This window comes from Wolffia australiana, chromosome 10 (assembly GCF_029677425.1).
Source record: "Wolffia australiana isolate 7733 chromosome 10, ASM2967742v1".
In the NCBI taxonomy this organism is placed as follows: domain Eukaryota; kingdom Viridiplantae; phylum Streptophyta; class Magnoliopsida; order Alismatales; family Araceae; genus Wolffia; species Wolffia australiana.
The window spans coordinates 7,926,216-7,952,923 of NC_135844.1; the positions used below are offsets into that span (position 1 = coordinate 7,926,216).

A 26,708-nucleotide genomic window follows, 5' to 3' on the forward strand; every position below is an offset into this window, starting at 1 on the left:
CAAACCATGGAAGGAAAGGCGGCGATCAGCATTCGTGTTGTCTAGTGACGGTGTACCTAGCTTGGATAGGAGTTGCTGCGCACGAAGACAGAAACAAAAATGAAGAAACAAAAACAAAACAAAGCAAAATAACAAAACCGAGGAAATAGGAAATGGAATCAAAAAACTAATCAGATCATGAGCTATCGTGCAGTGGCTTTTCTAAAGTAATATTCATGGGGCTGTTAAGATCTTCGTCTTCTAAGTAGGGTTTGAGCCGTTGCCCATTCACAGTGAAGTGTCTTTGAGATGTAGGATCTAAAATGGTAACCGCTCCATTCTCAAAAACCTGCTGAACAAGGGAAGGGCCATACCATCGCGTTTTCAATTTTCCTGGGAAGAGTTTTAATCTAGAGTTGTATAGCCATACTTTTTGATTCTCTATAAAAGTTCTTCTCCTCAAGCTCTTATCATGAAGCATCTTCATCTTGGCTTTATAAATCTTCGAATTCTCATAAGCCTCATTTCTTAACTCTTCCAACTCAATCAATTGAAGAAGTCTATGCTTGCCGGCTCTATCCAAATCTAGGTTGAGTTTCCTAACAGCCCAAAGGGCTTTGTGTTCTAACTCAAGTGGTAGGTGACAAGCTTTCCCGAAAATCAAGCGAAATGGAGACATGCCGAGAGGAGTTTTGTAAGCAGTTCTATAGGCCCATAATGCCTCATCTAGTTTCCTAGACCAATCTTTCCCATCCGGACGCACTATTTTCCTCAAAATTTTTTTCACCTCTCTATTGCACAATTCAACTTGTCCATTGGCTTGAGGATGATATGGAGTAGTGACACGATGATGGACACCAAACTTCTTGAGGAGAGTTCTAAAGTTGTAATTTGTGAAATGGGAACCTCCATCACTTATAATGGCGCGTGGGCATCCATAACGGTAAAAAATATTTTTCTCGATGAAATTGGTCACTACTTTGTTATCATTTGTTTTTGTGGGAATGGCTTCTACCCATTTGGATACATAGTCAACTGCCATCAAGATGTATTCATATCCATGAGAAATAGGAAAAGGACCCATAAAATCTATTCCCCAGAAATCAAATATTTCAACTTCTAGGATGGGTTGTAGGGGCATTCTATCCTCCCTATTTATGTTGATGGATGCTTGGCATGCTAAACAAGTATTATAAAATTTCTGGGCGTCATGAAATAATATAGGCCAAAAGAAACCCGATTCAACAACCTTATGAGCTGTTACCTTGGCCGAGTAGTGCCCCCCTCCTGGTTTCGCGTGGCAGAATTCTAGGATGCTTCGTTGCTCGCTCTCGGGGACGCATCGTCGTAAAATTTGATCTTGCCCTTGGTGAAACAGCTCGGGATCTTCCCAAAAGTAAAAGCGCGCATCTTTTAGTAGCTTTTTCCTCTCGTGAGACGTCCAACCTGTAGGAATTTGTCCTGAAACAAGAAAGTTGACGATATGCGCATACCAAGGAACTGATGTTCCTTGCGCAGTTAGAACAAATTCATCAGGAAATGCATCATTAATTTGCTCAAGTGGGGCGCCTATGATTCGGGAGAGGTGGTCGGCTACTACATTTTCACACCCTTTCTTATCTTTGATCTCTAAATCAAATTCCTGTAATAACAGCACCTATCTAATTAACCTAGGTTTAGCCTCTTTCTTCGTTAACAAGTATCTAATAGCTGCATGAACAGAAAAAATAGTTATTTTACTACCTAGTAAATAAGATCTAAATTTTTCTAAAGCGAAGATAATTGCCAGCAGCTCTTTTTCGGTAGTAGTGTAATTCAGCTGCGCATCCACTAGAGTTCTGCTGGCGTAGTAAATGACCACGGGTTTCTTGTCAATTCGCTGACCTAACACTGCACCTACTGCAAAATCAGAAGCATCACACATTAGTTCAAAAGGAAGGGTCCAATCGGGCCATTGCAAGATAGGTGCATTAACTAAAGCCTCTTTCAATTTATCAAATGCGTTCTTAGCCTCTAGTGTTAGTTCAAAATCATTATTTTTAGACGATAAAAGATTTGTAAGAGGTTTAGAAATTTTAGCAAAATCTAGGATAAAACGTCTATAGAAACCCGCATGGCCGAGGAAACCCCTAAGGGTTTTTTGGTTGGTTGGAGGTGGAAGGCCCTGGATGATTTCGATTTTGGCCTTGTCCACTTCCAATCCACGGTTGCTGACCGTGTGTCCCAGCACTACTCCCTCCTGCACCATGAAATGAGATTTTTCCCAGCTTAGGACAAGGTTGGACTCAATGCACCTCTTCAATACTTTGGTGAGGCTTAGGAGGCAGTTTTCAAAGGTAGATCCAAATACTGAAAAATCATCCATAAAGATTTCTAGACATTCTCCTACTAAATCAGAAAAAAGGGCATTCATACATCGCTGAAATGTGGCGGGGGCATTGCATAGCCCGAAGGGCATACGCCTAAAGGCATATGTCCCTACGGGACTCGTAAATGTTGATTTCTCTTGATCATCAGGATGGATGTTCACTTGGTTGTATCCTGAATAACCATCAAGAAAACAAAAATGTTGCTGCCCTGACAGTTTTTCTAGAATTTGATCCATAAAGGGTAGAGGGTAATGGTCCTTCTTGGTCGCCTTGTTTAGCTTCCTATAATCTATACATACTCTCCATCCAGTGGTCAATCTCTTCTGCACCCCTTCCCCTTTTTCATTCACTTCTATTGTAATTCCAGACTTTTTTGGCACCATGTGTACGGGGCTCACCCATCTACTATCGGATATGGCATAAATTATTCCTGCATTCAACCAATTTATTATTTCTTTCTCAAGAACTTCTCTCATGTAAGGGTTGAGTCTCCTTTGATGCTCTCTACAAGGTCTGGATTCCTCTTCTAAAAATATCCTATGCTCACAGATTGCAGATGGAATTCCTCTAATATCATCAAATGTCCAACCTATGGCATTCTTATGCTCCCTAAGTACTTTGAGCAATTCATTTTCTTGTTCGGGAGTGAGTGATGAGGAGATGATTACATGTAAGGTTTTCTTCTCGTCTAAATATGCATATTTGAGGGATGAAGGTAGAGGTTTGAGTTCTAGGCCCATCTCGACTAAAGGGGAGTCCATGATCTCATCATCTAGCTCTCTACCCTCAACATGTGATAAGTACTCTTTAATCGCGTCCTCTCCCTCATCCTCTGTACACAATTTTAACTCCTCATTGCTTCCTAAGGGACACTTCATCATTTTTGATATATCAAGTTGAACTCTCTCCTTTCCAATTTTAAACTCCACCGTCCCCTTCTCCCAATCCATAATCGTTTTTGCCGTAACTAAAAATGGTCTTCCTAAGATAAAAGGAGCTAAGCTAATGTTTCCTGATATCTTTACATCAGTCACTATAAAATCTACCGGTATTTCACAATTCTCTACAGTGATCATGACATCGGTTAACCTTCCCTCGGGTTGCCTAACAGTTCCATCAGCTAGGAGTAAATCCATATGTATTTCCTCCAATTCTCCAAACCCACACGCCTCATATAATGCCGTTTGGATGATGCTTATGCTTGCTCCCGTATCTAATAAAACTTTAGAGAATGTGTTTCCTCCAATTTCACATGTGATAAAAGGGGCTCCGGGGTCTCTCATTTTGATAGGGATGGCATTAAGGATGCTAGAGGCATTTTCTGATGATTTAACTACTTCCCTAGGCTTCCTAATGGTGCAAGAGTCCTTAAGGTACTTCTTTAGGGAGGGTGCACACCTAAGCATGTCTTCTACAGTAACAGTCATGGTGGCCTTTTTAAAATTCTCTAGCAATCGGTTTTCATAATCAACGATAGGTTTTTTTCTATTTAAAGCGGAAGGGTAGGGAACATGCTGCCCACTCGTAGAAGGTAGAGGCTCCTCCACGTAGGGAGAATCCTCTCCTTCTTCCTCTCGTGGTTCATTCCCCTTCTTAGAATTCTCTACAGAATTCTAATAGGGATCCTGAAGTTATTTTCCATTTCTCAATTTTGAGATTGCTAGAACTTCAGGATTGTCTCCATTTGTCTCATCGTGAATGGAGTGATGCACATGATGCAAGTTGCATGGATTTACTAATGGTTTTGTGGGAAGTTTATACGATGTGCACGGGAATTCTGGAGTTATACCTTGGTGTTCAGGTGGTGCAGGTCTGAAGCTCTCTAATAGCTTCCTCATCTGCTCTTGAGATTCCAGCACTTGCTTTGTTTGAAATTCCATCATCATTTGCATCTTCATCTCCATCTCCGCCCGCAACTTTTGGTTTTGCTTCTCTATCATATCTGAAATGACGGGGGTAAGTGAAGAAAAATCAGGTTGGTTCTGAGATGGAACCTGGTACTGCTGTGGAGGCCTGTGCTGGAATGGTTGTCTCTGCTGGAACGGAGGTTGAGCTGCCAGCTCGTTCCCTTGGTGGAAGGTCTCTCCGTTTTGGAAATTTGGCCTCTTTTGACCTGCCCACGGTTGTTGCAGCTGGTTGAAGGCCTTCACCTCTTCTTCCATGGCTTGGCAGGCTCCATCTTCATGTTCCCTGCTGAAGGAGAGAGAGCAGATCTTAGCTTTAATGATAGGAGAGTTACCTAAAAAGACATTCTTCAAGGTGGAGGTGAGCTCCTCCAATTTCTGGTTAGTCTCCCTTAGGCCCGCTTGTAGCTCTCCCTCCTTGGCGTTAACCTGCAAAACTCCTGCTCTTTTTGGCTGCAGGTTTCTCCATTCTGATTGGCCCCAATCTCCTGCAAGTCAGTTTCTGCAACTCTCTCCAAAATATCGAAAACTTCATCCTCATATGCGGTATAAAACGTTCCACTCGTAGCGAGATTTACTTTGTTTTTCATAAAATCAAAGAGAGATTCATAAAATATTTGGGCTAGTTGACATTGCTCAATGCCATGGTGAGGACATTTCCTCAACAAATCATTGAATCTCTCCCATGACTCACTAAAGGCTTCTCCGTCATGAGGATGGAAATTGTGAATTTCTCTTCGATAAAAATTTATTTTGGAGAGAGGGTAAAATTTCTGCAGAAATTTTCCTTGCATCTCTTCCCAAGAATTAAAAGTGATTCCTAGATTACGATACCATGCAAACGCTTTATGTTTAAGAGTTAGAGGAAAATATTTCATTTTTAACATCTCTGTAGATATTCCAGGAACATTTTGAGAAGAGCATCTAATATGAAAATCATCAAGGAATTCTAAAGGATTCTGTGCAGGTAATCCGTTAAATTCAGGTAGAGAATTAATCAATGCATTATCGTATCGAAACAAGATACCTTCACCGATGTTCAGATTTACATCGGTTTATCGTAAGCTTCCGGACGGTGTAGACCTATCCAACATAGTTCTTCTCCTTTCATTCTGCTGATGTATCTCTTCAGCCATATTTCTCTGCTGAATTTCTGGTTCTGTGACTGTAGAATCCGGGGTGGCGTCTCTACTAATTTTTTCTACAGACTTCTCACCAGCTCTTGAGCGGTAACTACCATAGATCTTCAACACAAATGTTAGCAGAACAATGAGCTGAGGATTTTTAAGCCCTACAGCTTAAGGAGAATCAAGAAAAGATTACTAAACAATTTAAAAAAAAAAAATTTCCTACTGTAATACCGTGCTCCCCGGCAACGGCGCCAGTTGATAAACTCAATTTTGGGGTATTTTTTACTGGTTATTTAGCAGTTAATACGTGTGAGGATTGAGCTTATACAACGAAATTTATAAACTCACAGCTTAGGGTGAGTGAGGGTGGATCCATAGGGAGACGGCAAAAAACAGCAGAAGAATTCTTTCTATCAAATCAGTTCTTTTAGATCTCAATACTCAAGTATAAACTCTGGTAAACGATCTTCAGTACAAACGACAGAGCTTTCTTTAAAAGTCTCGGTGCAGCAAATCTTCAGTAAGGCTTTCCTTACTGAGGATTTGCCTTTGCCCTTTGGGGCAATTTCACAAACACCCAGCGGGTGTTTGTGCACGCGCGCGCGGCAGCGCTGCGAGCAGGCTCGCCAGCGGGTATCTCTATCTCTATCTTTATCTCTATTTCTATCTTTATCTCTATCTCTCTCTATTTATATCTCAATCTCTATGTCTATCTCTATCTTTCACTTTATCTCTATCTCTATCTCTAGATTATATCTTGATCTCTATCTATATCTCTATCTCTATCTCTATCTCTATCCCTATCCCTATCTCTATGTTTATCTCCATCTCTTTCTCTATCGGTATCTCTATCTCTATCTCTATCTCCATCTCTATCTTCATCTCTATGTCTATCTCTATATTAGATCCTGATCTCTATCAACATCTCTATCTCTCTCTATCTCTATTTTTTTCTATCTCTATTTCTGTCCCTATTTCTATCTCTATCTCTATCTCTATCTCTATCTCTATCTCTATCTCTATCTCTATCTCTATCTCTATCTCTATCTCTATCTCTTTCTCTATCTCTATCTCTATCTCTATCTCTATCTCTATCTCTATCTCTATCTCTATCTGTATCTCTATTTCTATTTCTATCTCTATCGCTATCTCTATATCTATCTCTAACTCTATCTCTATCTCTATCTGTATCTCTATCTCCATTGCTATCTCTGTTTCTTTCTCTATCTCTAGCTGTGTCTCTATCTGTAACGTTGTCTCTTTCTCTATCCATATCTCTTTCTCCATCTCTATCTCTATGTCTATCTCTATCTCTATCTATATCTTTGTCTCTATCTTTATCTCTTTATCTCTCTCTATCTCTTTGTCTATCCCTATCCGTTTGTTTGTATCTTTATCCTTATATTTATCTCAATCTCTATCTCTATCTCTATATCTATTTCTTTCCCTCTGTCTCTATATTTATACTTTTTTTTATCTTATCGCTATCTAAATCTCTCAGCCTCTATCTCTCTCTCTATCTCTATCCCTATATCTATCTATATCTATATCTATATCTCTATAATTATCTCTATGTTTATCTCTATCCTATCTCTATCTCTATCTCCACCTCGATCTCTATCCCTCTCTCTTTATACCTTTATCGCTATCTCTATCTCTATCTTTCTTAAGCTCTATCACTATCGCTACATCTATCTCTATCTCTACATATATATCTTTATCTATATCTCTATCTCTACCTCTGTCTGTATCTCTATATCTCTTTCACTATCTATATCTGTATATCAATCTCTATCTCTATATGACCATCTATATATTTTTATCTCTTTCTCTATCGCTATCTCTCTCTATCTCTATCTCTCCCTCTATATTTTATCTCTATCTCTATCCCTATCTGTATCTCTATGGCTATCTCTATCTCTATCTCTTTCTCCGTCTCTATCTCCATTTTAATCTCTATCTCTATCTCTATGTCTATCTCTATCTCTATATCTATCTCAATCTCTATCGCTATCTCTATCTCTATCTCTATCTCTATCTCTATCTCTATCTCTATCTCTATCTCTATCTCTATCTCTATCTCCATCTCTATCTCTATCTCTATCTCTATCTCTATGTCTATCTCTATCGCTATCTCTATCTCTATCTCTATGTCTATCTCTATCTCTATCTCTTTCTCTATCTCTATTTCTGTCTCTATCTTTATATTTATCTCTATCTCTATATCTATCTCTAACTATACCTCTATCTCTAGCTCTATCTCTATCTCTATCTCTAACTATACCTCTATCTCTAGCTCTATCTCTATCTCTATCTCTATCTCTATCTCTGTCTCTGTCTCTATCTCTATCTCTATCTCTATCTCGATCTCCATCTCTATCTCTATATCTATCTCAATCTCCATCTGTATCTCTACCTCTATATCTATTTCTATCTCTTTCTCTTTGTGTATCTCTATCAATATCTCTATTTCTATCTCTATATCTATCTCTATGTCTATCTCTATCTCTATCTCTATCCCTTTCTCTATATCTATCTCTATCTCTATCTATATCTCTATCTCAATATCTATCTCTGCCTCTTTCGCTATCTCTATCTCTACCTTTACCTCTATCTCTATCTCTTTCGCTACCTCTGTCTCTACCTCTATCTTTATCACTATCTCTATCTCTATCTCTATCTATCTCTATCTCTATATGTATATGTTAGCCCTAAGTAGGCAGCATTTTCTGCCCAGAGGCCTGCCTTCTTATTCGAAGGGCATGTCTGCGGCTTAGGCTCACGACATTATAGGACTAAGTCATTATGGGTAGCGATGCCCAAACCTGATCTTTCAGGTCATCGTCCATGTATGTTGTGATACACTACAGACGGTGTGCATGCCCGTCCACGCACAAGGTGGGACGGATCAGGTGAAGTCCGCGGGTGCTGGGCACGTGGGCCGACAGGCATGTGAGTGCGTGCGCGCCATGCGCTGCGCGCAAGCGCCAAGCGCCACGCGCGGTGCCAACACTACGCATGAGTGCCAATCGCTGCGCGAGAGCGTGAAGCGTTGTATGCGTGCATAGGACGCGCAAACCGGGTGGCATGTCGCGGGTGTAGTGCACAGAGTTGTAGGGGGTGTTGCGCAGTGGCGCAGGCAGCGCGCGCATTGTGTGTGCGGGGCCTGGGGTAGGGAGAGATCTCGTAAGGAGACTAAGGCATGTGGCACACTGAGAGCGCCGAGGCAACATAGAGGGCGCGTGGCGCTCTGATAAGCCAAAAATAGGGGTAGAAATTATGCAGTTTTTAGCCCTTGTCGTTGTGAATTTTGGCTTATGCAATAACATTTATAAAAACTCTACTTAAGATGTGTAGTGATAAGTACGAGTATCGTCCAAGGGAAGCTAGTAAGGAATTCAATTTGATGATCTTCTTGGTAGTTTAACCCTAATTAGAGTGAATTTGATCTTCAATGAGGATCAACTCACCCTAATTAGAAGAGAAATTTAGAAAGGGGGATAGAAGAGATGAGATGAATAGAAGAAATAGGGAGCTCTAAATTGGCTTCTTTGATCCAAATAAAAGGGTCCAAGAGGTCAATTAGAGAGGTTGAGAGGGAAGTTTTGATTTGAGTTGGGTTTGTTTTGTAAGTTTGATAATTCAGAAATAAAATGGGGGTAATTTAATCTCCTAAAAATTTAATCTTTTTTTTGTATAGTTTTCTAATGTGCATTCGAAACAGCTAGGTAAATCTCTCAATCTCTCCTCTCAATCTCAGTAAAGGCTTGAACATTTCGCTCAAGCCTAGCGATTTAGAAGTTCATACCAAGATCAAGAAGAATGAAGAAGAAATTTCACTAAAACAACATCCAAAATACACTAAAAGTTCAAATACAAACAAGCAAAATGTACCAGATAGGTTGATCCAAGCTGAGCTCCTCCCTGTCTTGCAGCTGTGATAGAGCACCATCAAGAATGAGCTCCCCCTCTCGAAATTTAGCTTTTATACTTAGGTTATATGGTAAAAATTACCATTTTACCCCCGTTTAGTAATTAATATTTATCTATCAATGTAGGATGTATCTGAATGATCCAAATGTACAGATAGAAAGAGGGGATCAAGACGAACAGATCCATAAAAAAATCACCTCAATCGGACTTCAGGATCAAAAGTTATTAATAAATCAATTTTAAACCAATTTAATCCATTGGATTTAAAATTGATTTATTTATTCATTTCGTTTTTAAACACGCCATGATGTGTAGCTCTCTCATTGGCTGGCACATTTTGAATCCTTCTTTTTGCAGAAAAGTCCTTAAAAAGCCCGGAATTGCTGTTGGACGCCGCCCAGAAGTAATTGTGTATATGCCCCTACCGCACTCTCTCTCCTCTGGTTTCTCCGAAAAACATTAAAAAATATATTAAATAATTGCAATAAAACCCTGGAAGATTTTAAATTACATCTTTATGCCTACAGTGGTGACCGAGATCTGTTTTCAGGGTCTTTTTGCAACGAAACTTTGCAAAAAAGGCCCTTCATAGTTTTTTGCAAATGATATAAATACTCTTTTTCTATTATAAATATAACTTTTTTCCTTAGAATAAATACATTTCCTCTTCAAATAAATCTCAGAAAATCCTAAAAATTCGTAAAAAATTCTAGAAAATTCTAGAAAATTCACTGATTCATCCCCATGCTGATAAATGTCGAAATTAAAAATTAAACTTGCCATTTTCATTCAAAAATAGTTATTTCGAGATTCAATAAATCCTTTAAAATTCATAGAATTAACAGAAAATTAGAGAAAAATCAGAAATCACTTGAAAACACTATTTTCATGTAAATATATGATAACAACCCCATTTTAAACTCTTTAAATGCATAAAATTGTGCTAATAACATGTAATAAAGACAAAATTTAGGGTGTTATCATATACCCCCCTGCTTAGACATTGTTAGTCCCTTAGCAACATCTAAGTATTTTACCGCAGATTCATTTCTTTCATCCTGTAGGTCAGACAATGAGTGTTGGAAGTGTTAAGTGTATCAATCACAAGCTGAGCTAAAACACTAAATGACAATTTGAGCCACAACCTTTTCAGGAATGTGGGGTTCCTTTCTCCTTGGTTTGGATGCCTAAGTGGATGAGAAGGGAGTGTACTTTTTGCTAGGTATGACGCTATACTCCTAAGGTAATCTCCCTTCACACGTTTGATACTGGCCTCACATCTCTCGCACGCAAGATCACTCTCTCCCAGGGTGGCGGCCACCGAGTACTTGTCTCCCATTAGTGTTTCTCTACCCCAAGAATAGAGGCAGCCAATTTTCTCCTCCTATTTAGCACAGAAAATGGAAGGTAACAAAAAAGGATATATGGCATAATTGTTGGGGTTGTTATGCAAGAGATGGAAACAACATGAGGGGAATGGAATAAGTGTGTTCAAAAATGGGGTGAATGTATGGTTGACGGGATATGGTTCGACCTGCGATAACCTACTCCCAAGATTTTCAGAAGAAATGCAGGAGATAGAAGAGATGGGACCAATGTGATGATACAAAGATAGAGAACAATATGACCATGAATGGAAAGTTAACACAAGAAATTGTGCAAGTCAAACCCCCCTTTTCTCTTTGTCTTCTTCTTCTTCTTCTTCTTCTTCTTCTTTTGTTTCAAACTTCTTTCTGCTTCTTCTTCTTTTCCTTTTATATATATATTTATATATATCGAACAGGGGAATCACAAAAAATGAAACACTTTCCATTATCTAAATGGTTTTCAAACATCTTGTCACAACAAGCATGAGTGTCATAACAATCACATTGGTCTAGAGAGAAGGGACAGAAGAATAAGATTTAGATAATGCAGAGTGAATTATGGACAGAAAAAGAGTTGAAGAGGCAGTATCGTGGTGATACCGTGGAAAGGGAGATAGACGTACTTGGAAGATAGGCATATCCTCGGTAGTGGAAGTAAGGGTGATGATTGCTAGAATGCGAAATATATAGAAAAGAGGTGGTGGAATCAAGTTGTGATAGATATGGCGTGAAGTGTGTGGAATGACTGCCCACTATTTTGAAATGAAAGTAGGCTAATGGTGGGACAAAATACATAAGTGGGATTGGCTGTTTTGAGCTGATGGATTGGGGGATCTCAATTCACTCATCACTCCCCTTTGAAGCATAGAGCTTCTACCCTTGACTTTCCATCATCTAATCGCCTACTAGACACTTTCCCCAATTTGAAATTGAACCCACATTGCTCAAAATCACGTGTTCCATCTCTAACATGCTCATGATCCGCTCTAGGAGCTTAACTTCTCTACACATGTTCCCAAACCATTGGATGAAAATTTCTGATTCATGTAGAGGCATGTTAATTATTGTTATAGGCAGGTTTAATTCATATAAAATTCCTCAAAACTAAATGCATAAGTCATAGTTGACCAGTTTAAATGAACTAGCTCCCCCCTACTAAAACATGCATGGTCCTCAATGCATAACTAAGAAAATAATGAAAATAAAAATTGAGGGAGAGAATGGCAAACAGTGGGGATGGACGTGTGGCTCGTCGTTGAGATGATAGATATAAAATCCTTAATAAGTTGTGCTGCGTCGTACATCATGATTACTCCAACTTGGTCAACATCCTGATAAAAATCACAACAACACAACTGATAGAGGTTGCACATGAAAAAAAATATTTGAAGTCTTTAAACAAAGAGATTGAAGAGAGAAATCAAGTTGAGGACTTGGGTCCTAAAAGATCATGTTGTGGACAAATCTTCAAAACCGCTCCCCCTTATGGTAAGGTTGCATCCCTTGATTCCTCCTTCTTGTGGGTTCCACCTACTTGGTACAGCTAAAGAAACAGGAAAAAAAATATAAAGGAGAACTGTAAAAGGATCCCAGTTCCCATTAGAAAAAGCAGAATAAAGCAAACTAAAGATTGTCTCAATCATAAAGCTAAACTCAAAGGACTTTGTATGAGAAACTCAATTCCCATGTGTACATACCTATATTTAAGAATAGGTTTCCTTGTAATTTTGGTCCACAAATGTAAAACATTTAAGAGATCAAATGCAAAGAAAATTCTTGCTAGAAGATTGCCATTTCAATTCAAATAAATGATCATGCCAATCTGTAAAAAGAATTTTGCATAAGAAAGGTTCAACCTCAACTTCATCACAAATTTTTTTCATCCTTGTCCTAGGTTGAAATTTAAATAATTCATTTGGCGTACTGCAAAATTCTTTTTCCATTTCTATATCCATCAATACCATCCTCATGGAAGCCTTCCAATTGCTATTTTCCTTCACATGATTTCTGTCATCAAGAAACAACATGTAGATGTTAGAGATTATTTCATCCACTTCTTCCATTGAGATCCTTGATTCCCCAAAATTATCCCTGCACAATATTCCAAAAGAATCGTGTCTTGAAAATTCATTCATCTCTTCTCCACTCCTATTGTATATGGGTTTACACAAAATTCCAGTACGTAGTGCTTCTGGAAATGGAATAGGAGGTTGATACTCTTCAAGATGAGGATGAATGTTTTCAAACTGAGCTTCCTCATCTCTTTCCACCGTTTCTCCCCTATCATCCTGAAAATTTAACTTAGAAGCATCTGATTGTGAGTCATACCCATATACTTCATCTTCACAAAAATGTAAATTCAAGATTTCAGCAATCTCCACCTTAATAGTTTTCATTTTTCTGAGAAAATAATCTTCCTCAAGGGGACCACTTTCTGCTAATAAATCCTTCAAAAATTTACAAACATCTTTCTCCATATGTAAGATCCTTAAGAAGTATTCTCCCCTTTCATAAAAATCATTTGCTTTCTTAGGAAATCCTCTAATCATATTATTAAGAAGAATGATTTTGGAAAGACAGTCATGTTTGAAAGCATCCTCATAGTAAAGAAAATAATTCATCATAAACTGGTCGCTCTCCTCGGAGTCATCAAGCTGAGAAATTTTCTCTTGAATCATTTCAAAGTCATTAACAAATACATGTTGCCCTTTAGAAATTGAAGATGATGCATTGTACAGTGAACTTGTAGACGATAGTCCTAATGATGGTGATTGCCCTAGCTCATTGTGTGGATATTCCAAAGGGCACATATCATGGGAATTATGGAGAGCAAATTTAGGGATTGTTGCCTCTATAGATTGTGGATAATACCGATGCTCATGAAAATTGGGGAAGGCCTCATTTGAATGGCCACAATCATACATATAAGGATCGATGCCACAATATATTTTTTCATCATGATGCAAGGAATCTCTATGATCAAGACTATAATCAGATTGTGAATTTTCATAAAGACAATGATCATGGTGATCATTTTGATACAACTCATGATAATAAGAACTTTTCCCATAATAGTGAGACATTGTTGCTTCATATGCTTGGAAAATATTATCTATTGTATTGTATGCAATAAAATCTAGTGCAATAGTAAAGATTAGATTATTAAACCAAAAAGAAATTAACATAATAATAAAGCACTCAATTTATAGAAATAAAAACCAATTGAATTTCCTTAGCGTTGCTTCCCCGGCAACGGCGCCAATTGATAAGCCAAAAATAGGGGTAGAAATTATGCAGTTTTTAGGCCTTGTCGTTGTGAATTTTGGCTTATGCAATAAAATTTATAAAAACTCTACTTAAGATGTGTAGTGATAAGTACGAGTATTGTCCAAGGGAAGCTAGTAAGGAATTCAATTTGATGATCTTCTTGGTAGTTTAACCCTAATTAGAGTGAATTTGATCTTCAATGAGGATCAACTCACCCTAATTAGAAGCAAAATTTAGAAAGGGGGATAGAAGAGATGAGATGAATAGAAGAAATAGGGGCCCGAGTCACTGTTGGCGTGGCCAAGGGGGTGTTGCTGCAGGTGGGAACGTGGGAGGGCCGGACCAACTTCATGGTGTCCCCCATGGATGACTTCACAGCCGTCCTGGGTCTTGACCTCCTAATGGGATCACGCGTAGTTGTGTTTCCCCAGTACCACGGCGTACTGTTCCTAGAGGGATCTCACCCATGTTTTGTGAGGGACCAAGGGGCCTAGGAGCCGTGGAACACCGCTCTCATGTCTGCCATGCAAGTCAAGGACGGATTGAGGAGGGGGGAAGAGACCTTCCTAGACACCATACGAGGGCCAGCACCTAGGAAAAAGGGTGAAAGGCAGGGATGAGACCAGCCCATTTGGCAGCACTTAGTTGGAGTGACAATGATGACAGCAACCTCTATGCAACCGGGCCCAATTGTGGACGTACTGTGGGAGTTTGCAGGGGTGATGCCCCCGCAACTCCCCGCGAAGCTACCGCCCAATCGCTTCTTCTCATGGATGGACTTGAAGAACGGGTACCATCAAGTGCAGATCAAGGAGGGGGACAAACTGAAGATGGCATGTGTGACTTGCTACGGATCTTTTGAATTTTGCGTGATGCCTTTCGGACTCACAAATGCTCCTGCTAATTTTTGTTGCCTCATTAATGCCATTTTTCGCAGCTATATCGATGATTTTGTTGTTGTGTACTTGGATGACATTCTCGTATACAGCTAGAGCTTGGATGACCATGTGAGGCACCTGAGGAAGGTGATGGCCAAGCTAAAGGAGCACAAGCTCCACCTCAACCCGAAAAAGTGTGAATTTGCTTTGCAGGAGATTAAATTTCTTGGAAACCTGGTCGGGAAGGGAAGTGTGTGCATTGATCCCTCTAAGGTGAAGGCCATCAGGAATTAGACAGAGCCAAAAGGAGTGCCAGTCAGGAGAATTGGTCTGGCTAATTACTACCGAAAGTTTATCAAAGGCTTCTCCCGACTAGCCACCCCTCTGACGGATTTGCTGAAGAAAAATGTGAAAAGTGGTAGTAGATAGACCAGTGTCAAAGAGCACCTGACAAGCTGAAAGGTGCAGTCTCTAGTGAACCGATGCTCTAATTGCCCCAATTAGACAAACCGTACGAGGTACATAGTATTGCTTCTGATTTTGCACTTGGAGGTGTCTTGATGCAGGACGAACACCACGTGGCTCACAAGAGCTGCAAGCTGAACGACGCGGGAAGAAGATACTCAGTACACGAGAAGGAGATGACAGCGGTGGTACATTGCTTGAGAGTCTAGCGCCACTATCTCCTCAGAGGGAAATTCATGGTCTACACCGACAATGTGGCCACAAGTTGCTTCGAGTCCCAGAAGAATCTGACCCCGAAACAAGCAAGATGGCAAGATTTCTTGGCAGAGTTCAACTTCGTCTTGAAGTACAAGCCGGGGCAAACCAATCAAGTGGCTGACGCCATAAGCTGCAAAGAACCAGAAGTGTTTGTGGCTGCACTTTCAGCAGTCCAAGGAAGCATTCTTGATGAAATCAAATTAGTGGTAAAAGATGACCAAGAAGCTGTTCGCCTGATGAAGCACATTGCTGCGTGCGAGACGAGGAGATTCTGGACCAAGGATGGCATTATATACACAAATGGGAACAGGTCATATGTGCCGCGTGTGGGTGGGTTGTGCCAGAAAATCCTCTATGAAGCTCACGATGCACCCCACGCCAGACACCCAAGGCAGGCACAGACACATGCACTCCTGTCCAGCAGCTATCACTAGCTAGGAATCGAACAAGAATGGGAGGCTTATGTTCGTTCATGGCTGGTGTGTCAAAACGATAAGACGTAAAAGGCAAAGGCAGTTGGAATGCTAGAACCTCTCCCAAGGGCAAGCAGACCGTGGGAATCTATTTCAATGGATTTCATCACTTGCCTTCCATGCGTGGGTGGGCACGATACCATTTTGGTTGTCGTGGATCGATTTTCTAAATATGCGACGTTCATCCCCACCACGTCGGAGGTGCACGAGGATGGCCTGGCTCATCTGTCATGTCCTATGTGGCGAAGTACTGGGGTCTTCCACTGGACATCATTAGCGACCGAGATACAAGATTCATGGGTCATTTCTGGGAGTCACTAATCAAATACATGGGCTCCAAGCTCAAATTTCTATGAGCTTTTACCCCCAAACAAATGGTCATATAGAACGGGTAAACTCTATGCTCAAAGAATACCTCCGGCATTACGTTTTGGTCAGTCAGGAGAATTGGGTGGAGCAACTGGATGCACCGCAATTTGCACACAACATCAACCCAAGCTCGGCTACAGGTCACTCGCCATTTGAGATTGCAACGCGAGGACAGCCACTAACTCCTTCGGAAGTGATGAAGAGAAAAGGGAACAGACATTTCCCCGTGGCCTTTTGCTTTGCGCGTGACTATCATGCCCGCATTGACGAAGCCCACAAGGGAGTCAAACGGGCTGCTCAAAGAATGAAGAAGTACGCCAATCAACTCAAAAGGGGCGTAGAGTTCCAAGTCAGCGACCTGGTTTTGTTGAAGACCAACATGCAGATGTTGAAGATGAAGCAAGCAAAGCAACGTCACAAGGGTCTGGTACATAGCTATGATGGACCTTTCCAGGTGGTAGCAAAGATCGAACGGGTTGCCTAGCGGCTCAACATTCCCCGTTGGCTGGCGGTCCATTCGGTCTTCCATGTGTCGGTTCTAAAGAAATATATACCAGATCGTGAACACACAGCGAGGAACCAGTCCCAACGTGCGCCACCAAATGTGCGGGTGCATTTCAATCAAGAAGCCAGAGCAGTCCTGGCGAAATGGGAAATTGACCCGGGGACATCATGGTTGCTGACACAAGATTGAGCACCTAATCAAGTGGAAGAACAGACCAGTGGAATCAGCCACCTGGGAGCGCAACTCGGACTTATGGCAGTTCGAGGACCTACTGCGAGCATATAAAGTGGGCCACCATGCGTTGACGAGGGTGTCGACAAGTTCAGGGGGGGGGGCGTGTTAGGCCCCTAACAAGGCAGCATTCCCTGCCCAAAGGCATGTGTGCTTATTGGGAGGGTGTGTCTGCGTCTTAGGCTCATGACATTAATGGACTAAGTTATTATGGGTAGTGATGCCCAAACATGATCTTTCATGCCATCACCCCTGTACATTGTGATACACTACAAACGGTGTGCCTGCCCGTCCACACCCAAGGCGGGATGAATCAGCTGAAGTCCGCGTGTGTTGGGTGCGCAGGCCGACAATCATGTTAGCACGCACGCACCAAGCGCCACGCGCAAGCGCCTAGTGCCAGCGCCTAGTGCCAAGCGTGGTGCCAATGCTAAGCGAGAGTGCCAAGCGCTGCGCGAGAGCGGGAAGCGTTGTGCGTGGGCACGGGATGCACAAGCTGGGCGGCGTGCCATGGGTGCAGCGCGCGGAGTTGTAGGGGGTCTCGCACAGCGGCGGCGCGGGCAGCACGCGCATTGCGTTTGCGGGGCGCAGGGTAGGGAGACATCCCGCCAGGAGACTAAGGCATGTGGTGCACTGAGAGAGCCAAGGCGGGTGTGTTGGGCATGCAGCGCGCAGCTTGGGGAGTTGAATGCGGCGGGGTCATGCAGACTATGCGCTAAGGTGTTGACACGGGTGCTGGTGGCGTGTGTGATCGTCAAAGTAGGGGTAGCGTGCAAGGTCGCCACACCCGCGGGCGCATGGCGCCCAGCCCAGGGCACTAGTGTAGCAAAAGAGCAAGCGTGCGTCACGGATCCGCGACCTTGAGGTCGTGTAGCGACACTTACCAGGCAAAAGGCACCTTGTCTATGATGGTGAGGACGCCAACATCTCATCGACAAACGCATCACCATGGTCAACCGGAGTCAACACGCATGCTTTGGATCACGGTCAACCGTAGTCAACCAAAGTCAACCCGCCATGGTCAACCGGCGTCAACCCTAAAGCCGACATGCCACAACCACCAACTTGCACGTCTCCACTCGCGCATGCCTCTACGCACGTCATGACATGATGCCAAAGGCAGATCCACAACTGCCCTTTGGCGTGACATGGCGCACGTCTTTATTTTCTCGTCTTTACTTTCTCATCAATTTCTCTTTCCTCCAAGGCCTATATAAAGGCCATTGTTTTCAAGAAACTTTTAGGCAGTCATAATTTCAAGAATTGAGTTTTAGTTTAACTCTTCTAGGACGAGTGCCCAGCCTCCCCTACCCCTCCTAACCCTAGCCGTCGTCGTCGTCGTCGCCGCCGCCGCCAGTGACGTCGGCCTTCCACCCTCACTCATTTCTCTCTCTCTTTCACCCTCTCCCTCCCACCCTCTCTCTCGCCCAAGGCCGCCCAGCCCAGGTAGCCCCGCTAGGGCCACCCAAGCCGCCCCAGCCAAGGCCGCCCAAGGCCGCCCAGGCAGCCCCGCCAGGGCCACCCAGGCCGCCCAAGCAGCCCCACCAGGGCCGCCCAGGCCAACCCCAACCAAGACCGCCCCAGGGCCGCCCCAGCCGTCCATCTAGGGTCTTCCAGGGCCGCCCCTGGTAGCCCGCGCATGCCGCGCGCCGACCGCTTGTCTGCGCTGCGCACGCGGCCGCCCGCGCACGCTGCGTGCGGCCGATGGCCGCGCCGCGCCGCCGCCACGTCACACGCTGGCCACCAATGTCGTCGAGGCCGTCCAATGGTTCATCGTCGACGTCGTTGACGCTTCGAGCCATGCGCGCTACACGCGCTCCGGGTGCGCTCCGCCGCACTCCGCGCGCGCTGCTCCGCGCGCTCTGTGCGCTCCGCACGCTCAGCGCCCGCGCGCGCTGCTCCGCGCGCTCTGTGCGCTCCGCGCACCCTACGAGCGCTTCACGTGTGCGGGTATTCACCCACGCCTTACTCTGCGACAACATCATCTAGTCTCAACCAAGGCCATTCAATGCCCAAAGCGCCTAGGATCGTCCTGTCCAGTGGGCCGCTCAACGCCTGGATTCGCCCAGCCTCATCACGATCAGAATTTCCCGCATCCTCTTCACGCACTATGGTGTCGAGGTACGCCTGAACTCTTTGGTGTCAAAGTATTCTCCGTTTAGTGTTTTCTCGAGAAGTTTCCACCGCCGTCAGAATTAGATTTGGATTGGGATTTTCTACTTCTTCTCCCTCTTTCTCTAGTGTTTTCTCGCGATGTGAATTCAGGTATTGATTTCGGTGCTTAGGCATCGTCGCGGTGGGGGAAGACAGTACTCCCGCCCTCGATAAGGGTCAGAGTTGCACCACCAGATTTTCATCGGTTCTAAAGTCCAAAATCGATCGTGTGAATTTCTGTGGATTGTTTTATCCCTCCCTACAAACCCTTCTATCACCCTTTACCCGCCGTCAACCCATCCGTCTCCTCAGTCGCCCTATTCCATAGTCGTCCTACGTCAGTCTAGTTCATAGTAATCGTCCCAACGATGACGTAATCTTTCATGATATTAATGTAATGATTCTATTCCCCGGCAGGTCTGCGTCCCCACCATCTCCTCTAACCCCTTCTATGCTATCTTCAGCATTTGCAAAGATTTCCGCTGCAAGAGAACAAGGCTGCTCAGTGTTTTGCTCCGAACACTAAGGCCGGCGCACATCAGATTCGTGCAAGGCACCTAGCTCGAGATTTGACCGTGTGACACTATTTATGTCTGTATCTCTTTATCTATCTCTATCTTTATCTCTATCTGTATCTCTATCTCTACATCCATCTCTATCGCTATCTCTACCTCTATCTCTATTACTATATCTATCTCTATCTCTATCTCTCTTCATCTCTATCTCTATCTCTAACTCTAACTCCATCTAATCTTTATCTCCATCTTTTGATCTCTCTATCTCTGTTACTGTCTCATCCTTATCTCTGTCTCTATCTGTCTCTATCTCTATCTCTATCTTTATTGCTCTCTATCTCTATCTCTATCTCCATCGCTATTTTATATCCCTTTCTCTACTTCTATCTCTATCCCTATCTCTATCTCTATCTCTATCTCTGTCTCTATCTCTATCTACATCTCTATCTTTATCGTTATCTAAATATCTATATCTCTATCTATCTCTATCTCTATCTCTATGTCTATCTCTATCTCTATCTCTATCTCTATCTCTATCTCTATATCTACCTCTGTCTCTATCTCTGTCTCTATCTATATCTAAATCTCTATCTCTATCTCTATCTCTATCTTTATCTCAGTCTCCATTTCTATATCTACCTCTATCTCTATCTCTATCTCCATCTCAGTCTCCATTTCTATATCTACCTCTATCTCTATCTCCATCTATATCTCTATCTCAATCTCTATCACTATCTCTATATCAATCTCTATCTCTATCTTTTTATCAATCTCTATCTCCATCTCTATCTCTATCTCTGTTTCTCTCTTACGTCTCGATCACTATCTCTATCTCTATCTCTATCTCTATCTCTATCTCTATCTCTATCTCTATCTCTAGCTCTATCTCTATCTCTGTCTCTATCTCTGTCTCTATCTCTGATAAGCCAGAAATAGGGGTGAATTTTTCTAATTTTTATCACTTGTTGTTGTCAAGTGTAGCTTTTACAATAAAATTTATAAAACCTTAACTTAAAATGTATAGTGATAAGTAAAGGTATCGTCCATGGGAAGCTAGTAAGGAATTCAATATGATGATTTTGTTGATAATTCAATTCTTTTAGAGTTAATTGGATCTTCAATGAAGATCAAATCAACCTTATTAGATGAGGAGGTTAGAGAGGGAGATAGAAGAGATGAGAGGAGTAGAAGAAATAAGGGGCTGTAAGTTGAATTAATTGATCGATTTGAAAGGATCAAAGAATTCAATTAGACATATTAAAAAGAAAATTTTGATTTGTTTTTGTTGGTTCTGTAAGTTTGATAATGCAGGAATAAATACTCTATTGGATAATAAAATGGGAAACCTAATCCTCTAGAAAGTTAACCTTTTTTATAAGTTTTTTTTATAGTTTTCTTCATATGCACTTGGAATAGCTAGGTAAATCTTCCCATTTCTCCTCTTAATCCTAATCAGGGCTTGTACATGATGTAAAGCCAAGCGATTTACAAGTTCTGACAAGGATCAAGAAAAAAGATTAAGAAATTCAACTAACAACATCCAAAATACACCAAGAGTTCAAATACAAAGAAGGAAAAAATACCAAACAAGTTGATCCAAAGTGCAGCCCCTCTTCGTCTTGCAGCTGTGATGAGCTCCCCCTCTCAAAATCCAGCTTTTATAATTAGGTTACATGGTGAAAATCACCATTTTACCCCTATTTAGTAATTTAATTTTATCTATCAATAGAGGCTTGATCTGAATCATTCAACTATACTGATAGAAAAAGGGGATCAAGACGAGAAAATCCATAAAAAATCATCTCAATCGGACTTCAAGATTAAAAGTTATTGATAAAAGAATTTTAAACCAATTTAAGCCATTACATTTAAATTCATTTATTTATTCATTTCTTTTTTAACATGCCATGATGTGTCGTCCTCTCATTGGCGGGCGCATTTTGAATTCTTGTTTTGCACAAAAGTCCTTTAGAAAGCGTGCAATTGCTGCTGAACGTTGCCCAAAAGTAATTATGAATATGCCCCATGCGCATTCTCTCTCTATTTTTTTTCCTGAAATCGCAAAAATACCAAGCATATCTTAAATTAAATCCCTGCGACCTTTAAATAATGTATCTATGCCACTACCGAGAGCTGTTTTTAGGGATATAATTGTAACTCATAATTCCAAAAAGCCCCTAAAAGAGCAAAAGTTATTTTAAAGCTCGTTTTCTCCTTATAAATATATCCTTTTCCTCCTGAAAAAATCATTTCTCACTTAAATAAATCTCAAAAAAATCCAATAAAATTCTTAAAAAATCTAGAAAATTCCATTAAATTCTAGAAAATTTATTAATTCATCCTCATACTAATTAACCTCGAAATTAAATATTAAACCTGCCATTTTTATTTATAAACAATTATTTCAAGCTAAATAAATCCGTAAAAAATCATAAAATTAAAATACAATTAGAAAAAAATCAGAAATCACTTGAAAACATTAATTTCTTGTAAATATATGATAACAAACCCTATTAATCTCGTTAAATGATTAAAATTGTGCGAATTTGCTTGAAATGCAGACCGAATTTAGGGTGTTATAATATACCCCCCTACTTAAACATTGCTAGTCCCTTAGCAACATTTAAGTAGTTTGCCAAATTTATATTTTTCATCCTGTAAGTGAAAGAAAACAAGTGTGGAAGTGGTAGACATATCAATCACAAGCTGAGACAAAACATTGAGTGACAATTTGAGCTTTGACCTTTTCAGGAATGTGGAATTCCTTTCTCCTTGGTTGGGATACCAAAGTAGATGAAAATGGAGTGTACTTGTTGCTAAGTATAATGCTTTACTTCTAAGGTAAACTCGCTGCACTCATTTGAAGCTGGCCTCACATCTCTCGCAAGCAGGATCACTCTCTCACGAGGTGGCGGCCACCTAGTACTTGTCTCTCCATTAGCTTTTCTCCTACCCACAAATAGTAGAAGCCAATTTCATCCTCCTGTTGAACACAGAATATGGAAGATAACAAGAAGAATAGAGAGCAAAATCTTTGGGATTGTGATAGGAAAAATGGAAGTCTCGTGAAGAGAATGGGGTAGGTGTTAACAATGGGATGAATGTATGGTCAAGGAGATGTGGTTCTACCTAAGATAACCTACTCCCAAGATTTTAGAAGAAATGGGGGAGATAGAAAAGATGTGACCAATATGATGATACAAATATAGAGAACAATGTGACCATGAAGGGAAATTTAACATAAGAAACCCATACACGTTAAAGATCCTCCTTCTATTTCTTCTTCTATTTCTTCTTATTTTTCTTCTTCTTCTTCTTCTTCTTCTTCTTCTTCTTCTGCTTCTTCTTCTTCTTCTTCTTCTTCTTCTTCTTCTATTTCTTATTCTTCTTCTTATTTTCCAAATTTTCTTTCCTTTTTTTCTCAATGTTAAATTTTTTTCTTCTTTTTCTTCTTTTTTTTTTAATAGAAGAGGAACATGAAAAAGTAACACACCTTCCCTTGAGTGGTTTCGAATCATCTTAACAAAACTATCATGAATGACATATCAATCACATTGGTTGAGAGAGAATGGACAGAAGAATAAGATTGAGATAATGCAGAGCGAATCATGGACAGAAAAAGAGACAAAGAGGCGATATCGTAGTGATACCGTGGAAAGGACGATAGACATACTTAAGAGATAGGCATATCCTCGGTAGTGGAAATAAAGTGATGAGTGGCAGAATGTGAAACGTGTGGGAAGAATGAGGTGGTGGAAGATGAAGTATTCTGTGCATAGGACTAGGAGAATCACTCACTCCTATTATGAAATAAGAGTAGGCTAATGGTGAGACAAATTACGTAAGTGGGATCAGTTACTTCGAGCTAATGGAATGTGGGATCTCAATTCACTCATCATTCTACCTTTGGAGCATAGAGCTTCTACCCTTTGACTTTCCATCATCTAATCACCAACTAAACACTCTCCCCAACTTGAAATTGAAGCCACATTGCTCAAAATCACATGTGTTCCACCTCAAACATGCTCTCGATCCACTCTAGGAGCTTAACTTCTCTACACACGTTCCCAAAACGATGGATGAATTTTTTTTGATTCATGTATATGCATGTTAATTATGTTTGTAAGCATATTCAATTCATTTAATATTCATTAAAATTAAATTCTATAAATGGTTTGCCATATAAAATGAACTAGCTCCCCCCCCCCTACTAAAACATGCATGGTCCTCAACGCATAACTAAGAAAATAACCAAAAAGAAAAGTTGAGTGAAAGAATGGCAAAACGTGGGGATGGACATTGTGGCTCGTCATTGAGATGATATATATAAAAATCCTGAATAAGTCGTGGATGCATCATGGGCTATAATTGCTCTAGTTTAGTCAACATCCTGGTTGAAAAAACAAAAACACCACAACAAGACTGATAAAGGTTCCACATGAACAAAATATTTGAAGTCTTTAAAGAGAAAAATTTAAGAGAGAAATCAGGTTAAGGACTTGCGTTCTAAAATATCAGGTTGTGGATAAATCTTCAAACCCGCTCCTCCTTATGGTAAGGTTGCATCCCTTGATTCCTCCATGTGGGCTCCACCTACTTGGTGTGACAGCTAAAGAAATAGGAAAAAAGACGTAAAGGAGAACTGGAAAACAATCCCAGTTCCCATTAAGAAAAGGAAAATAAATCAAACCAAATATTATCTCAATCATAAAGCTAAATTCGAAGCATCGTGTATAAGAAACTCAATGCCCATGTGTACATACCGATATTTGAGAATGAGTTTGCTTGTAATTTTTGCCCACAAAAATAAAATATTAAAGAGATCAAAACTAAAGAAAACCCTGCTACAAAATTGCCATTTCCACTCAAAGAAATGATCATGCCAATCTATAAAAAGATTTTTGCATAAGAAAGGTTTAACTTCAACTTCATTACAAAATTTTTTATCCTTGTCTGAGGTTGAACTTTAAATAAGTCACTACCCTACTGCAAAATTCTTTTTTCATTTTTATTTTCATCAACATCATCCTCATTGAAGCCTTCACATTGCTATTTCCCTTCACATGATTTCTGTCCTCAAGAAATTAGATGTAAACATCATAGATTATTTCTTCCACTTCTTCCATTGAGATCCTTGACTCCCTAAAAATTTTCCTGCACAACTCTCCAAAAAAATCATGTCTTGAAAATTCATTCATCTCTCCTACATTCCTATTGTATATGGGATTACATACAATTCCACTACGCAGTGCTCCTGGAAATGGAATAGGAGATTGATACACTTCAAGATGAGGATGGCAGTTTTCAAACTGACCTTTATCGATATTCCAATATATATCTCTATCACTATAGCTATCTTTATCTCTATCTCTATCTCTTTCTCTACCTTTATCTCTATCTCTATCATTATCTATATCTATATCTATATCTCTATTTCCATCTCAAATTTATATCTATCTCTCTATCTGAATCTCTATTTCTATCTCTAAATCTACCTCTATCTCTATCTCTATATGTACCACTATCTCTATCTCTATCTGTATCTCTATCTCTATCCCTGTCGCTATAAGTATATGTATATCTATCTCTACCTTTATCTCTATTTGTATCTCTATCTCTATCTCTATCTCTATCTCTATTTGTATCTCTATCCCTATCTCTATCTCTATCTCTATCACTATCTCTATCTCTATCTCTATCTCTATCTCTATCTCTATCTCTATCTCTATCACTATCTCTATCACTATCTCTATCACTATCTCTATCTCTATCTCTATCTCTATTTCTGTCTCTATCTCTATTTTTTATCTTTATCTTTATCTCTATCTCTATCTCTATCTCTATCTCTATCACTATCACTATCTCTATCTCTATCTCTATTTCTATCTCTATCTCTATCTCTATCTCTATCTCTATTTCTGTCTCTATCTCTATCTCTATCTCTATTTCTGTCTCTATCTCTATCTCTATCTCTATCTCTATCTCTATCTCTATCTCTATCTGTATCTATATCTCTCTCTCTATCTCTGTCTCTATCTCTATCTCTATCTTTATCTCTATCTCTCTCTATCTCTATCTCTATCTATCTCTATCTCTATCTTGATCTCAATCTCTATCTGTATCTCTGTCGACATCTCTATGTCTATCCCTATCACTATCTATATCTCTATCTCTATCTATCTCTATCTCTATCTTGATCTCAATCTCTATCTGTATCTCTGTCGACATCTCTATGTCTATCCCTATCACTATCTATATCTCTATCTCTATCTCTAACTCTATCTCTATCTCTATATCTATCTTTATCTCGATCTCTATCTCTATTTCAACCTCTACGTTCATTTTTGTCTCTACCTCTTTCTCTATCTCTCTCTATTGTATTTATCTGTAGCTATCTTATTTATATGTCTCTATCTCTATCTCTATCCCTATCTGTGTCTCTATATCTAACTATATCTTTCTTTATATCTATCTCTACCTCTGTCATTAGGTCATTCTCCATCTCTATGAATATCTCTATCTCTAACTCTATCTCTATCTCTTTCTGTATCTCTCTCTATCTCTATCTCTATCTTTATCTATATCTATATCTCTATATCTATCTTTCACTTTATCTCTCTCTTTTTGTAGCTTTATCTCTATCGCTTCATCTACCTCTATCTCTATATCTCTGTCTCTATATCTATCTATATCTCTACATTTCTATCTCTATTTATATCTCTGTCTCTATCTCTACCTCTATCTATATCTCTATATCTCTATCTCTATCTGTATCTCTATCTATATCTCTATATCTCTATCTCTATATCTCTAGCGCTTTCTCTATCTCCATCTCTATCTTTATCTCTATCTCTATCATATATCTCAATCTCTATCTCTATCACTATTTCTATCTCTATCTCCATCTCTAC

General features: G+C 40.4%; 1 non-coding gene across 1 annotated transcript; it reads left to right on the forward strand.

The window, feature by feature from the left end:
• The first annotated feature begins 4,891 nt into the window (after positions 1-4,891).
• On the forward strand, positions 4,892-5,000 carry LOC144709007 (small nucleolar RNA R71). The gene has a single exon (XR_013582948.1). It is a non-coding gene; the product is annotated as a small nucleolar RNA R71 (small nucleolar RNA).
• Positions 5,001-26,708: the final 21,708 nt, after the last annotated feature.